Source organism: Anser brachyrhynchus (genome assembly GCF_964034855.1).
Source record: "Anser brachyrhynchus genome assembly, chromosome: 5".
NCBI lineage: Eukaryota > Metazoa > Chordata > Aves > Anseriformes > Anatidae > Anser > Anser brachyrhynchus.
Window position 1 is genome coordinate 4,427,698 of NC_137699.1, and position 12,422 is coordinate 4,440,119.

At 35.6% G+C, this 12,422-nt stretch overlaps 1 long non-coding RNA gene across 1 annotated transcript in view; it reads left to right on the top strand.

Moving 5' to 3' along the window:
- LOC308196643 overlaps positions 1-9,410 on the top strand; it is a 69,760-nt gene extending 60,350 nt beyond the window's left edge. Inside the window, exons 3-4 of the long non-coding RNA XR_013952318.1 lie at positions 5,078-5,161; positions 8,967-9,410. This is a non-coding gene — a long non-coding RNA (uncharacterized lncRNA). The remainder of the gene's footprint in view (positions 1-5,077; positions 5,162-8,966) is intronic.
- The last annotated feature ends 3,012 nt before the right edge of the window (positions 9,411-12,422 follow it).

A 12,422-nucleotide genomic window follows, 5' to 3' on the forward strand; every position in this document is an offset into this window, starting at 1 on the left:
ATTTTGTTACAACAACACTGTATAAAACAATCAGAGATGGAGTGAAAAGGTTGTTAGGAGACTGGGAACAGGCCAAAGTCTCCAGGGCAAGCCAAGTCTTAGCTTCTGGAGTGGGGCGTGTGTCTGGAGGAAGACTGTGAAGAGAAAGGAAAAGGAGGGAGATTGTCTTGAGGTCTGGCCATTCTAGTCACATTTCATGAAAAGGACAATAGAATAGCAAGCGACTCCAACAATGTTTATGTGGAATGTATAACCCTTTACCACTGATATTCACCAGAAAGAGAAGGGAACCCATCACTCCTCCTGATGGCAAATTTGTGAATCTGAGTATGTCAGTCATTTATTTGTGTGAATGTAGACTCAGTATTGCTCATTATATGCTGCTTTACATGAAGTGTTGTGAAAAATACAATAAATTAATAATACAAAATATAAAGCAAGACTATTTTGATGCCCCCAGTAACTAAAACTAATCCAGCTTCATGCAAGGTCATTACCTTACAATTAGGTAAAAATTACAATTTTCTGATGTGTTGAGCACAAAGATGTATACTGTTACCACATGCATTCAGCAGATCTAGTCTAGTGGGAAAGCTAAGGCACAGGGGTTAATGTTGACATAAAGGCCAAATCCTGATTTCTTTGATGTTAAGAGGAAAGTTTTCATTGAGCCCAAAGGGACTAAGCTTTAGTGTACATGTTCTTGTTTCTTTCAAGTTACTGTAGTCTTAACATTACTCACTCAAATCTATTAAATAGTCTTTATTAGTTCTGCTTTGTTGAATAGAAGAAACATTTATGTTCAGAACAACCTCTTTACTCAAAAGTGTGTACCTGCCACATACTCAGAATTCTGATAGTTAAAACTAGTGTCATGCATGATACCATGCAAATAATTCCTTTTTCTTGTGTCCAACCAAAAATCTCAGTCTGAGAGGAAATTGCAACTGGAATTTATATACTGATTTTTAAATCTTTAATATAAGAAATGTTTTGATTATTTACTTCTTAACCTGTAGGAGTCTATAGTCATAACAAGCATAAAATCATGAACATTAAAAAAGGGTATTTATAACATATCCTTTCCATCCCTTCAAGTATTGTTTAAAGACCTAGTTGTTTATGTAAGCAAACAAATAGTTTATCTTCCACATTAAAGGATTTAAAAAAAAAAATAATTGTAGTCAGAGGCTATGGTCTACAGCAATTTCTTACCTGAGATACTGGTGATGTAGTCATGTAGTCATTAAGTACAAGAAGCAGCTTTAATGCAGATACTCTTCATGTGATTGACGATCACTGTTAGGAGCAATAAGACATACCATTTTCTTAAATGTGCAAGATAAAATCTCCTTTAAAATTTCTATGCTGGAGAAGCAGTTAAAAACAAAGCCATTTACAAAAAGTCAAAATGGCTATGTACTCCAACACAGAGCCCAGAAACAGAAATCTTTTATGTCCTTGTATCTGGCAGAATACACCTCTTACAGAAAAGTACTGACTTGGAAATGAAATAATTTGTCATGTTTTTGAAGAGTAAAATAATATTGGACATAATATAGATTGTAGGTTTGAAGTCTAGGGAGACCCATCTTGCCACAAAATTTCAATTTGCATTTTAAATCATTTTCCCCCCAAAAAAAATTTATAAGAGAAATAAGCTTTCATTATTACAATAGACAGATATGCTAATTGCACCGATACAGTTCAGAAAGCATAAAGTTGGAACACTGACAACCTAAAAATGCATTTAAAATTGCTGTCTGTTTAACTCTCAGCAAATTTGGTTTTAGTTTCTTGGAGTACATAAAATAAACCTAAAATTACATGTATGTGGGGCCAAAGTAACCTCTGCTGTTTGACATTAAGTCCTAGAAAGTAATTCAACTGCTGAAAAGACATGGCTGAGCAGCTGTACAAGCCCTCTCTCTCAGCTGGGGTAGTTTCACATTTGCAATTGCATTTCAGAGATCAAATGCATTAAATTCTAAAGAAGCACAGAAAGGGTGACTACTTCAAAGGATTTTTAAATTGGAAAATAAACATAAAACAAAACCCAACAATTTATACAAATGTTTTAGAACCAGTACAACTAATTATGTATGGAAAAAAGTGCCACCTGTTCAGAGAAAAAAATTAGCTTTTACATTTAAGCTAACACTGCTTAACCATTCGTTATTCTTACCATTCTACTCCATTCAGGTCTAAAAAAGTCCATAATGCATATATATGGCTGCATATATCTGCATAGATTATACACTAAGCATTTTGGTTTATATTTACAATTCAACTTCAGTTTCTCAAAAGTAGGTCTATTTGCATTGCTCCTAATTCTGCAGTAGGTGGCAGTGGGTAGTGAAGAATATACAGTTTTGATGCCATCATATTTTTAAGGGAAGCTTAAAAAATGGCCAAGTATTTGCTACTTTTGAGTTATGCATATATCAAACAGAAAGGAACTGACAAATAGAATTTCTAAATTGTCGTGCCCAAGCAGAAGCTTTTGCAACGTGCTATGAAAATAAATTAAACTGATAATCAAGTCAGATGAAGATACAAGTGCAGTATACATTTCTGTAACTAAGTATGATGGGGAGTCCACACAAGAAATCTAAACTGAAAGCTTAAACTGAGAAGTTTTGGTTCTGCATTGTGTCTTTATAAACTACGAGAATATACTGAACACAGTTTACAAACAAAAGAAGAAAACAGACGTTTCAGTTTTACTTGTATGCCTTTGTAAATTGTTTGTATTATTTTTCAGTGTTGAGTTGGCTTTTGAAATAGCACTGTCATTGATGAAATGGAAAACAGGGGGCTGAGAGAGGGTTTAGGCACCATGGTGGCAGTGCAGAGTTTCAGTAGGTTGATTGTGGGAGGATAAATAGGAAAGAATACAGCAGAGCTCTGATTTTGCATTCCTTGCACACCTAAAACATGGGAGCTTGAGTGTACAGAGAATATGAAGTTGGATGGAAAAAAAATCTGTCAAAGAAGAACACTCTAAGCCTAGTTTCTTATTGATTCTTGTTTCTTGCTTATCTGAAAACCTGGCTTGGTTGATTTCTATCAGAAGTGCTCAATCAGCAATCACGAATCACGAATAATCACGATTATTCACAAAATTTCACCAGCCCATGCCAGTGTTTTTTGAGCTCCATGTACAGAGACTGAGACTCTTAGAAGTGCCAGGTCATCCATCAGCTCACATCTCAAATACCTTGAGTTCACCGGTAGTTAGAAGCAGCTCTTGTTTTGTTTTGTTTCGTGTTTTAATCTCCAACATTACTAAGTGTGGAGCTGGAAGGTAATGAGTGCACAGTGCTTTAAAAAACCTGGTCATACATGCTGCTGGACTTGGACTTTGGGACTAACCAAAGTAAAACTCCTATTGAAACTGTACAGCACTTTTTTTTAGTTTGATTATGTGGCAAAACTCTCTCCAAAGAATTTGTATAGTTAAGTAGTAAGAAAACATTAAACTAAATAAAATAGTTGTACTATTGATGTTAATTCTCTAATCATACCTTTATGATTAGCCAGTGATTAATAGATGTTATCTATTGTGTGAATGAATAGTTTGTGCCACAAATAGATATCAGCAAATCAGCAGGAACAGGCAAAATGCTGACTCATTTAAAGTCAGCTGGAGTTTTGCCATTGACTCGGTAGTAATGAGATTATTGTAATCTCATAATGGTAGTTATTCATCAGCTAGCTATCTGTACAATTAAAAATAAGAGGAATATTTTGATAAAACCAATAATAATGAGTTGTTTAGAATGTTTATTTATTTATTTATTTTTAATATGGAAAATATGCCAGAAATAAAGGTCACATCCTGCAAGCAATAGACATCCTTTATTTTGTATTCTGGTAAGGGAAAGACTCCAAAGTTAGACCCCCAAAGTAACAGTACTTTCATTAAAAAATACCCATTTTTCATTTAAACTAAAAGGAAATAATCAACACTATTAAACTGTGGTGTAATACTTTCTTGATTTACTTTTGCATTAATCTAGTTTTATGCTGATAAACTGAATGCTCCCAATGAAATTGTGCTAATAGAAGGTTGAAATCATGTATTAATATCTGTATGTGTGCGTGTGCATGTCCTATTCCTTGATACCCTTGTACGTTAAGATGCAACAAACACTGCATTGGCCTCTTGCAAACTGAATAGTAAACATTTCTGTGATAAATCTCCACTCATGCTGAACAATAGTTCCCAAGACATGTCAAAGTTCTCTATAAAAAGTATCCAGATTTTCCATTTTCTATGTTGTTATTTGTGGCTTTTCTTATACTTTTAAATACACTGAATTCTTGTTGTCTGATTAAACTTATTTTTTTGTTTGTTTGTTTGCTGTAAGTAAAAGGTTACCTATCAGTGATGCATATTTAGTTTCTATTCATATGATTTACCATCAACGTTTCTGCATTACAAATCCTTAAATGACTGCTCTTGCTGCGAGTAATTTTAGCAATTTTTAAAATCTGGAAGTTACTATTTTTAAGCATCCAAGAGTTCCTCATTTTTTCACAGAAAATGTTGCATGTCTCCAAATTATTATAAGTTTCTTAGGGGGAAATATAAAAATCATTGTATAGCATTCAGTGTTAGCTACAAATTTTGTCATTCAGAAGTAGCTCTTAACTTTAAAATAAATGTTAACTGAACCATTGCTCCCTGTATGTTAAGCATTGTGGGTTTTTTTTGTTTGCTTGTTTTTGTTTCTTTGTTGTTGCTTTTTTCTCAGATTGATCACTGTGTAAAATTTTCAAAAAATCACTGTTCAAAAAATCCACTCTTTCTGAGGTGATTAGGAAGAGTTTGGAAAATACTGTGGTGATGAATTGGGCTGCAAGTCAAAGAACTGAGTATAATATTGAGATATGTAAAAATACAAGTAATGGAGAAGACAAAAGTTGATGCTCTTTAACACAATGTAGTTTAGTTCTTTCAAGAAAAAAAAATCATAATTGATGTTTCTAATAGATTAATGTAAATAAATTAAACTAGGGAAAGTAACTTTGGTTCTATTCCTAACCCACCGCCATCTTTCTGCTTGTATAGATGATTGCAGATAAAAGCTCTTCATGCTTGCAATGTCTATGAACATTAGCAGAACATCTGTTCCAGACTCGACTTGAAGGCAAGGTAAACTTAATTTGCCCATGCACAAACAAGCAGAAAGAGTTAAAGTCTGAGAATATCCCAGAAGTGGTAAGGGAGTGCCTAGAGGCTAAAAATTATGAATTGGCCTCATGCAAGTCACAAATGTTTTGCACCTTTTATGCTTTGAAACTCTTCTGCTCTGACGTGTACAAATCTCTGTGGAATTTTCAGTACCCAAATCTCTTTCTCGGTGCCTCTCTGCTCTGTTTTCTTGGTCTGCCAGAGATAAGACACCATGTGTCAGGTTCCCCAGTGAGATAAAATGCAACCAGAGCCAAATTTGGCCTAATCTCTGTCTCCATGAAATGGTCGTTACTGTGTCTTACAGTAGTGAAATATTTGAGTAGCCATCACCAGTTTAGCAGATCCTGAATGATAGTTATCCAGATTGACAGCATGGTATTGACAGAGATGTGCTCTGACTGAATTCTTTGTCAAGGACACAGAAATATGCAGATGAAAATATCTAGGAAAATTATTAATGATGAGAACAGCTTCCTTTTTGCAAACCCACAATAAGCTCAGAGCTGGGAATGATGAATGATACAGAAAATGTGAGTAGGAGGTGGCATGTTCTTGTACAGAAAGTTCTCCAGCATACTTCCCCACCTCCCTACGCAATCTCAGTTTTTAAATGTGTATGAGAATACATGGCTACTTGTCTGGTAGTGGAAAGACAGCTGTGGCTCAATATTAGCACCATTTTTCCTTTTCTCCTAAAAGTTCACAAAGGATAAAATTGGAATGTAATCTTTTTTTTCTTTTTTTCTTTTTTGTTTTTTAATGACTCAAACTATCATGAAGATTGAATTAATGAGGACTCACTGTTTTGACTTAATGTGGACAGTTGCATAAGTTTGTGAACACTTAACAGAGGTATAAGGATGCTGTTCTCTCTGAAAAGCACACAGTAAAAATACAAAGCTTGGGGAAAAAATACTGGTAAGACAAGAGATGAAGTTGACTTCTCTTAATGCCATTATTTTCTCTCTGCATTGTTTTAGTTTTGCATACTTATGTCCTACTGCTACCCTCCCTGCATCTAAAATATTTGAAGAATCATTTTAAAAAATAATTTTCCTGAAAATCAAAACTATCCACATTTGCCTTCCTAGCTACAATCATGTCACTGGCATGTTCATTCCTAACACTAACGTGGCTAATGAGTGATTGTTGCTCATCTCCTCGCTTTCCATTTGTAATTTTCCTTCACCCCAGTCCTAGTATGCATGTTCGATGTTTAAACGTGTTAAAAAAAATAAGAACTGTAATGTTCAAAGGAGAGAGATTGATCAAAAATACACTGTTATATAGATAAAACAGATAACTGGATGGAAAACAGTGTTAACATACATTATGAAAATTCATTTCTGGCTAGTGAAAATTTTTCATTCCTTTATAAAATCGAAGACCTGCATGGCATTTTCAAGGTCTTGTGATGTTTGTAAACTGCTCTGAAATGAAGTGAAATCTTACTTTAGTCAGGTGTTTAGTCCAATACTTAAACCACCTAGGAAACAAGCTGCCCAGTTCAGTGCAGTGAATAACAGATTGAACTAGCCTAATAAAATAATAAAGATTAGGTACAGTTCTGAGGCTCACTTTGTCTCACTGTGTTATTGGTTTGAAACAAAGCTGTACATTGATTTCTTAGTAACATGACAGGGATCTACGGCTTATTCTTTTTTCCTTTTTTTTCTTAGCTTCCAGTTTTCTTCCTGTATGATTTTAAGGGTTATATATCAGCCAATTCTAACCTCTTAACTTGCTTTTAATAGCTGCCAAAGGTAGCATGTCTCTTCCACTACTTGTCACTTCTTGTTGCCACTTACTTCCCCTGCCAGTTTCGAGCTCACATGATGGTAAAGACGGGAATTTTCTGCAGTTGCTCGTTATTAGGTTTCGTTTTTCCTAAGTTTATCACTCATTGCTTCTTAAGCAGTTTTGCTTTAGAACAGAGCTATTTTTAATCATTGAAAAAATATTCACTCAGTAAACACTTTGACCAGGAATCCATAAACCATTTTGGTTCTGTATTCTAATTCAGGAGATGATCTGTCAGAATAAATTGAGAATGCCTTAATGTAATCAAGTCCAGTTCATTAGGCAAACATTTAAATTATTAATTTAAACACTGGGTAGTTCAACAGCATTTATGACAGTAACAAATACCAACGTATTTTAATTTTTAAATTCCTCCTATGTACAGAAGTGGATATGCTGCTATAGCTACTGCTGCCAGATATAACTGGTTTTCACCTTGCTCATGTTTTATCTTTCTGGACTCTGTTAAAGTATTCTGCTCAAAAAAAAAAAAAGTTTTTTTCTTTCTTTTTTTAATTGTGGCTTTTTAAGCACAGAACACTTCAAATTAATTAAGTATAGGGTGTTATTTTCATTCTTGTAAATCTTTTTTGGATTAAGTAGAGTTGAATCAGGAAGTTTAGTTTCACACCATTTCATCACATTACAGAACATTGTAAATTAATGTACAATTATTTAGCATAAATCTAGTGCTTTAGTATTTTAGCCATTCCCACTGTTTTAGTGTTGAGAAAAACTCTTCATAAAATGAACTAATTCTGCTCCCACTTTCAATTGCCTTCTACCACTGTAATCTAGGACATGAGGATTCCCTGAAAATGAAATAAATAGGAAGGGGATAAAAGATGAGGACAGTTGGCTAAGGTGTCAGGAAAAGCAACAAAGTGAATAAAAATGGCTTTGGGTTGAGGAAATAGCATGTCTTGGAAAGGCTGTACTCATTGAACCCATTTCAGTTGCTATAAATGCACTGGCTAGTGTCTTTCAGCTGAAACACAGACATCTAGTTGCAGGAAGTCACAAAAAGCTTGAAACATGTAAGGGGGAGCTGTGAACAATGGTTCCACCTCTATGATTGGGGCCTAAAGATCTTCTTGCCAGTAGCTCCTTATGGAAAATGCTGGTGTAAATTAAGCATGGTAAAAATGTCAGCCCAGATGAGTTCTTCTCATTTTGAGCATGTGCAACTCGTGAAGCATACATCCAATTACTCAAATATTCATGTAATGACTTGGAAAATTGCCAAACAATTTCGGCTGTTTTCTTCTTGTGTCTGAACCTAGCTGTTTGGACTTCCTACAGTGACCATGATACTGTGCATATGTCACCTTGATTTTCCAAAGGTAGAGAACCAATGGCAGTCCTGTCAAAACACTTCTGAATTCTGTTGATGAACAGTTCGAGGCACCCAGAATTTACGTGAAAGACAGTCCTTAGGTTAATGATAGGATAGATCATTAGTGAAATCCATGTGTCATTTGTAACTGTAGGGCCAAAAGGTCCCAAAATACAGAAGTTGAACTTTCAGGTGTGGTTCAACCCTACTCTTTCTCTCCCTTTTCTATAAAGATATGTTGACATTTTACGTTGCAATATTATACATTAGTGCCCCACAGTTGGCATCAAATGAGTGAGCGTTATATCAGACACGATTTAGGTTCAGTAGCATAGAGCTCTGCATATTTTTATCCTTATACGGCCAGAGATGTTGCAACTAAAAGCGTCAAGTAAATATTACCTAAGATGTGGTTGTTTCTAATTCCTGCTCTCTGAGTTGCCCACCTTGGCAACTTTAGCAACATCCCTTTGCACGCTAGGTTTGCGTGCAATCCAAGCAATCACAGTGCTGCCTTAAACATATTTGTCTGTGCAGAAGTGAAAGTAGATTCTGCGGGGCTTCTGCCTGTGAAAACACATGTACAAACAGTAAAGGAGTGACTAGTGTCTTTGCCCTGTATTCCAGGGGCATGGCATCTTCACATAAAACAAATGGAAGCTGAGAGGCTTGCTGCTGTAATTTCTGGAGTATGCTTGCTGATGGGCCTAGAGGACCAGATGTAAAGCTATAGTTTTGCCATATGTCACCTTTGCTGCGGGAATTTTAATGCACAGTTTGTTTGTTATTCAGCATTTTTGATTACAAGAGCTTAATTTTGCTTTCAGTAATATTTCTTTACAAATTTCACTTAGCTTTGAAATATGTTTGCATTGTATGTCCAGTCTAGTCTTCAATTTACTAAATTGAAATGCTCTTAAGGTTTTCTCCATCTGTTTTTTATTTTTTCAATTATTATAACATTGCCAAGTATAGCACAGAGTATTGTTAGCATCATTAATTATTCAGTGTGGTTTGCTTTTTTTTCCTCAGTGTTCAAGTTGACTTGAATATTAAAAATATTTGTTTAGTAACGAGTAAGTCTTTGCAGCCTTTGCTGTTTTTTAAGTTGTAGCTTGCATAGGTTACATTTATAGAAATGTTTTGTTACAAGTGCCATCTAAAGCAGGGCATTTTCTGTCATTATTTTCTGTGTTGCTGGAAGGAAAATGATTGTGTCTGAAAAGAGTAAGCTTTACTTAATACACATTATGCACAGAATTAACAGAAAGAACATTCAAGCTTAATGTTGCGTTTTGAGCCGGGGAGGGAGTAGTGAGCAATACTCAGATGCAAGAGATGGATTTTAAAAATCCTTCTAAACAGAAAGTGTACTGCATCAGAGAAGGCACAGAAACTGACATTGGTTTCACACATAGAGCAGAAAATATAGGAAGAAGACACAAATGTGTGGGCAGCATCTTTGGAAAAATGAGATGAACTGGGCAGAAGTAGTTAGCACCAGCTCAGCATACAGCTGACATGTAGGCACACCAGGTCCCGTACTTCTAGTGTGAGACTCACTCACTTGTCCTCTGGCTTGTACTCCTCCTCTTGGCACCAATCTCATATACACTGCCTGAAAAACTTGGTGATTTCTGTGTGTCTGCAGAATCCATTTGTCAGTGCCAGTTAAGAGCATGTTACACGTAACATCCAGCAAGACGTGGGTATCAGTGCTCTGCTGCTGTGGGGGATGTTTCTCCTAGGAAGATGCACACAGAACAAAGCCTGGCAAGAAAGTTTGTTCCTCAGTAGCCTTACACCCTACGTCCTCTCCTGTCACTTGATCTGGCTCACGTGTACACACACGTGTGCATACACACACACACAAGCACCCTTGACAGTGTTGCTTAACGCATGTACATGCACACCCATTATGTGACCCACCAAACATGCTATTTTTGCCTTTCTTCACATGTCCTAGCATGTACAGTTCTGTGCCAGTACTTTCAACAGTTGAGAATCTTGGCTATGGGGAAATACATATATATGCAATAGTGTGTGACTTGTGATTAACTAATGTTATGAGTCACTCTGAGATTCAAAGACAAATGAATCATTTCATTCTCAGTTTGAAGTTACGTACAAACACAAAACACATATATGGAATTGAGTGGGGATTTTATAATGTTTTTCAATTAACAGATTTAGATGATTCTGTTATTGGAAATGGAGTATAAAAGTACTGCAGAAGCCTTCTTACACTGTGTGTTTTTATTCAGCCTTATATTACTGGTATAATAATGTCATGCTTTATATGCATACTTAATACTTTTTACACCTAGATAAGATTTCTGCCAAAGAAATATAAGCAATTTATAAGTAGAAGCACGGGTGCCTCTGAACTGGGACTAAACTTTATCAAAGTGATACTGAGCATGGATTTTTATTTACAGGGACCAAGCTTGTCCAGCTTAGTTAGCTAAAGTTTCTAAACATCCGTCAGTAAAACAGGCTGTAACAACTGGGGAACATTCAGGACAGCACTTGAAGATCGTGGTGGCAACTGCTGAGTACCTTTCAGAATTGAGCTGTCTTTATGGATATGTGAAAATACACATTTTGAAATGTGTTCAGTAATTTTGCCCAAGCTTCCAATTGTGACATTCTGACAAAGTCTGCAGTATTTTTAAATTTGATTGATCTTAGTAGCCACGTAAAGGTTCCAGTACTCCTGTACCAGCTTAAAACATGGGAAACAAAATTTCTTTTATCACCCTTTGCTCTGTATGGTAAGAGCAGTCCATGGGAATCATAGCTACATCTGAGTCATTTTCATTCTCCCTCGTCTTTCTTGAAATTTTAGCATATAATGCGGAGAAGGCAATGGAAACTTTATTTCCTATCTTTCCCCCATTTATTCTATCTCCTATTCCCTTTCAACAACGGTGCCATTTCACCTCCTGTTGTAATATTAAGGCTTCCCTTTAAAAATGGTGTCAAGGAGAGTGGAAACACAAGACAAAGTTAATGAGGTGTTAGAATCTTCCCCTGGACATTTCATACCTCTGAACAAAAAGAACACATTTGACTCCATAACTCATTGACTGTTAAATCTCGTTGACACTAAACAGCAAATAGTTTAAGATGGTGTGAACAACCCACAGTTCAGAAGTTATTCCTGTGTTTAGGGTGTGTGTGTACACCTCTATATCTGAGTGGAAAAGCACACAAAAAATATGATAAAACTAGCTCATGAGAAAAAACACCATTTTTATTTTTTTTCCTGCCTATTTTAAACAATTTGCAGGGGAAGATTTCCCAAAACTACCAAAGAAGGTAAACAGCATTAATTGTGTTAGAATTTTGGTATTTGTAAGTTCCATTGCTGTTTGAAAAATCTAGCATTTATTAATGTTTTTAGTTCGAATTTTTAAGATAAAAATAACGTAGGTTTTTTGTTGTTGTTGTTCTCATATTAATACAGTTCCAGTAGATATTTTGACAGTTACAGGACTTAGGATTTCAATGGTGAGATATAACAATCTGAATATTCCAGTCTAAGTGTACACTTCCCTTGCAGAATGCCCAGACCACATGACAGGAGAAGCTCATTATCACAGTCACTTTATCTCAGAGCATCCCTCAAATATTAAATAGTCCTCATAAGAACTGTATAAACAAGTTGTTGTTATGTATTAGTAGGGCGACTCGTAGATGAGGAAATGTAGTCACAGGGGGTTAAATTGCCTTGCCATGTTTACACAGCAAGTCAGTGTCAGTCTCAGGAACAGAATTGACATCATTGGTTTTAAACACATTGCCTACTACTGTTTTTGTGAGAAAGGCCGGTGTTTCTTAAAGGACTACTGTGCATGTTATTATTGCTTTATATCACTTCAGTTCTAAGTGTGTCCAATGTATTGAATAATGAAATAAATTAGGGCCTGTAAAGGATGACTGAACCACAAAATGTCCCCTGGGGTGAGCTTATGTTTAATAGGGGGTCTTTTCTCAAAAAAAAAAAAAAAAAAAACAGAAGAGAAAAGAAGAAAGAAAGGACCCCCTTTTTATTTTTATTTTTTTAAATAATTTTCTGCA